Here is a 5,000-nt window from a genome sequence, read left to right as displayed (position 1 = left end):
AGCATGCGAAGAGACGTTCCGTTTATCTTAGTAACAAGTTTACTTCTTTTCTAAAGAGACTTCCTTCGAAGCAAATACAATACTCGTCACATTTGTTGGAACACCCATCCCCGCTTCCCCCTTCCTCCAATGTTGATTTCCGCAACTACTAGTAGTCGCCCGAAAAATTCTCACACAACATTGAATTGGGGGAAGGGGGATGTGGTATTGTGGTATAAGCTACGATCTTGTAACACGATGATTCTGACCATTCGCTAAGTGTTCCAACTGAATATGTCTAGTATTGTAGGTATCGGAGAGGCTGAACATTTACGCACGCATGCGCTGACGGAATGTTTGAAGACGAAACGAGAAAAATATGCAGTACCTCCAGACGTGGCGCTGGAGCGTCGTACCAAACGAGTCATCCCGGGATTTCGGCCCGTGCGATCGCTTTTGGACGCAGTTGGCCCTTCGCTGCTTTCTGCTACCGACCTCGCCTCCCGGTACGGCATTGAGGGAGGGATATGTCGGCCCCTAAACCATATGAGACAAATCCCACGCCTACTCACAGCTCCAAACCGCCCTTGTCATTACAATTTAACATAAGATTTCGATGGCTTATATATAAAAGAGAAAAGTCATTTTATCTGTCATATGGTAAGCACTGGAGTCGCAGATTAGAAAGTGCACGCATGCGCCCTTCCGAAGGTAACATACATGCATGCATAGAAGTTTATTTCATCTCGAATTTCAGAATAATATCTTGGAGACAAATAATATTTAAAGATATATCAATCAAAACGAAAAGCTGCTGTAGAAAATCCGGCCCTGGATTAGTTTAAAACCAATAAACTCAGTGGTACGGGAAAAATCAGGTAGCGCATTTCGCAACGTACTTAGTTAATACGTAAGAAAAAGAACTAAGACCATAAGTGGTTGTTCTAGGTTTATTGAGGGACAGAATGTAATTTCCACGAAGATCATTCATAAGAAGAGAACGAGAGAGAAAACGTATTTTTCATATATGCAGGACAAGCCTTTCTTTCTTTAACTACTTTTATACAATAATATGAGGAAATTTTGAATGCGCTTATTGCATAGAGATGTAGAGTTTGACTTAAGTGGTACGTAAGAGGACAGGTAATCGCAAATATAAATCTCATTACTCTCTTATTTACATTATACCGTTTCTTTGGCAAGAAATTACTAAAGGCCAGGCCGAATTTCCTATGATAAAAAGTCTACGTTAAGAGCACGCACCTTGGCTACACCTTAGTATCCGCCTAGAAATCTTCGCTACTTTTTCCTCATTTGATGAGGACCAGTCTCCGCTTGCCTCCTTCATGCCCAAAAGGAATTCTGGGTAATTCGGCCGTTCCATGACAAGGGAAGACCCCCGATTCTCATTTCATAGATTTTCTTATGAGTGTGGAGCAACCCAGTCCTACAGACAAAATCCAGCATCGATTGAAGTTTTTAGCTTTCAAAACTTGCTCAAATTGTATCGGTAGGTCCTGGAATTCGTCCACAGAAAGGCCAGAGAGACGACTTCACTGGTGCTGTGAACCGTCATGTTTACAACAGAGCAATTTAGGCGTTCCACTCTGCATGAAATCATCTCTCACCTCTGTCTCGAGAAGACCAGACACGCACGGTTCGTACGTTACGTTTATGCCCCTGTAGAATCAACCGAAATCTCAACTCCTTGTCAAAAGTTAACCAGCATCTTAATATTTTTGGTAGGCTACAATATTGTCTGAGTATTGGTGTGCGTTGGTATGAAGCCGTGCGATGCAATATACGCCGCCGTGCAATATTCCAACAGTTGCAAACTCGTGTGAGAAGTACATTTTGTCCTCTGAACACTCTAATAGGCTCTATTCCCAGAAAGACTGACATGATTATCAAGTGCAACGGTCAGCGTTGATTGAAATATTTTATATACCAAGGAGTCAGAATAGCTATGCAAATATATTACGGCCCCTGAAGACGTTTTTTTCTGCGAAAGGACTGACTATTAAAATCAGTTGTAGCAAACGAACAGTTCATCGGCAATGGTTGGTGCTCTGCTTTTGAAAAACTCAAGCTAAAACCCTGAAAATATAAGGCTAATGAAAACGACACCTCTTATTAATTAATGAAAAACGACAAGTCTGTAATTTCCCTGTTAAAGTGCAAAACGAGATCATTCATAAGAAGAGATCATTCATAAGAAGAGAACGAGAGAGAAAACGTATTTTTCATATATGCAGGACAAGCCTTTCTTTCTTTAACTACTTTTATACAATAATATGAGGAAATTGTGAATGCGCTTATTGCATAGAGATGTAGAGTTTGACTTAAGTGGTACGTAAGAGGACAGGTAATCGCAAATATAAATCTCATTACTCTCTTATTTACATTATACCGTTTCTTTGGCAAGAAATTACTAAAGGCCAGGCCGAATTTCCTATGATAAAAAGTCTACGTTAAGAGCACGCACCTTGGCTACACCTTAGTATCCGCCTAGAAATCTTCGCTACTTTTTCCTCATTTGATGAGGACCAGTCTCCGCTTGCCTCCTTCATGCCCAAAAGGAATTCTGGGTAATTCGGTCGTTCCATGACAAGGGAAGACCCCCGATTCTCATTTCATAGATTTTCTTATGAGTTTGGAGCAACTCAGTAATCTCGTACCCAGATCTTCCACGGTCATACGGAAGGAAGATCTGGTAAAGTTCGATTTCGAGCATGCTCAGTGCCAGCGAGGCCCGAAATACGGGCTTTTCTATCACCGCTTTTTTCGTACTCTCTGTTGTGATTTTCGGTGATTTTGCGGAATAAACATGGATTTCGATAGTATTCTTGAAGAGATTCTTTTGGGTAGAGGACAAGGAAACCTTAAACTTAAGCCAAAACAGAAAGAAGCGCTACAGGCGATTGTTTTTGAACGGTCGAGATTGTTCAATTGTCGGAGCAACTCAGAATCACTGAAACGAGCGCTTAGACTTAATCAATAAACGAGTGCTATTTTCTTCACACGATCTCGTGCAAAGTGTAGTTAGCCAAACTGTAAATTGAAAGCTAAAATGTTAAAGAGGGTTTAGGCTTAATCACTGAAACTAACGCTTTGGCTTAATCAGTAAACGAGTGCTATTTCCTTCACACAATCTTGTGAAAAGTGTAGTTAGCCAAACCGTAAATTGAAAGCGAAAATGTTAAAGAGTGCTTAGACCTAATCACTGCAACGAGTGCTATTTTCTTGACACGATCTCGTGAAAAATGTAGTTAATCTAACCGTAAAATTCACAATTGATCACTACTTAATTCGCGAGTCACTGTTTTGAATAAATTACATACTTCAACTTGAATTTATTAGTTTCTGCGTACCGCGTAGCAAGCTATGCAGAACTTTATTCGAGTGGCAGGGTATGTGGGGCTTTCGTCGGTACCATTTACACAAACATCGAAAATCTTTAAAATGATGTTCCTCAACTGTAAAGCTTTCCCGGCGTCGGAAAAAACAAAACTTCCCTCCGCACAACTGACATTTACTCAAAACAGCACATGAGCTTGCGAAAACCAAACCTTCATTAACTGCCCCACGAAATAAGCCAATCGGAGCGTAGATGGCATTGCCGCAACCTTTTTTTAGTAGCCAATGAAAAATGGTGTACTGTCGAACTTTACCAGATCTCACATTTCCAGTGACAGAGTGAGATCTGGGTACGAGATTAGCAACCCAGTCCTACAGACAAAATCCAGCATCGATTGAAGTTTTTAGCTTTCAAAACTTGCTCAAATTGTATCGGTAGGTCCTGGAATTCGTCCACAGAAAGGCCAGAGAGACGACTTCACTGGTGCTGTGAACCGTCATGTTTACAACAGAGCAATTTAGGCGTTCCACTCTGCATGAAATCATCTCTCACCTCTGTCTCGAGAAGACCAGACACGCACGGTTCGTACGTTACGTTTATGCCCCTGTAGAATCAACCGAAATCTCAACTCCTTGTCAAAAGTTAACCAGCATCTTAATATTTTTGGTAGGCTGCAATACTCGTGACATTTGTTGGAACACCCATCGGCGTTTCCCCCTCCCTGAATGGGGGAAGGGGGATGTGGTATAAGCTACGATCTTGTAACACGATGATTCTGACCATTCGTTAAGTGTTCCAACTAAATATGTCTAGTTTTGTAGATGTAGGGAAAGGCCGCAGAAATAGCTGCTTAAGCAACACTGAAAGGAAAGAAGTCGAAACAAGGATGCGAGATCCGGTAATCGAACTCAGAACCTCTTGCACCAAGGCCGTGCACTAACCGACTGTGCCATCCTTGATCCTTGTTCCGGTATCCTCAGGCCCACGTTGAACTAGTCACGTGGTGGTCAGTTTCGTCCCTTGTCTCATTTTGTTCTCTCGGCACTTCGTGCCTCGTACGGAAAGTTTCGCTTTCCGAAGTTCGTCGCCCGAGCATTGACCCGGATAGGATCGTTTGTGTGTAGTTTGATCACGTACGGCGATTCAAATCATTAAGATCGATTCGGGCTGCATTTGTACAGAGACCTTAACTGGAAAAACGATCAAATAGGACTCCTCTGCTCCCTGTAACCAGAACCAGCAAACACAGCTAGACACCGAGACACAGAAAGCAAAATACAATATAAGAGAAGCTTGTGACATCAAAAAAGTATTGCTACACGATCGTGATACGTGTTTTCATTTTGAAAAAGGAATAATTTTAAGAACAAGTGGCATTATTTGGAAAAACGAGAATAATTTGAGCATAATTTGGGCAAAAAATGGGCACTGCTAGTAGCATAGTATGTTACTTTTACTTGCACAATCTATAAAAAGCCTAGGGTCACCCCACCCATTGCGTTGCTATAGAGATACAATGCCGTTAAGTTTATAGGAAAAGAAAACAAACAGCGGTTACGAACATTTTCATTTGATACTTGACGTTTCGTATGCTGCAACATACATCATCAGAAGTGACGGTTAAAACTGTTACACAAAATTTAAAACTTGAGCGAGGCAAAAG

The sequence above is a fragment of the Montipora capricornis genome, chromosome 2 (assembly GCF_036669925.1).
Source record: "Montipora capricornis isolate CH-2021 chromosome 2, ASM3666992v2, whole genome shotgun sequence".
Lineage (NCBI taxonomy): Eukaryota > Metazoa > Cnidaria > Anthozoa > Scleractinia > Acroporidae > Montipora > Montipora capricornis.
This window is presented reverse-complemented; position numbering follows the sequence as displayed.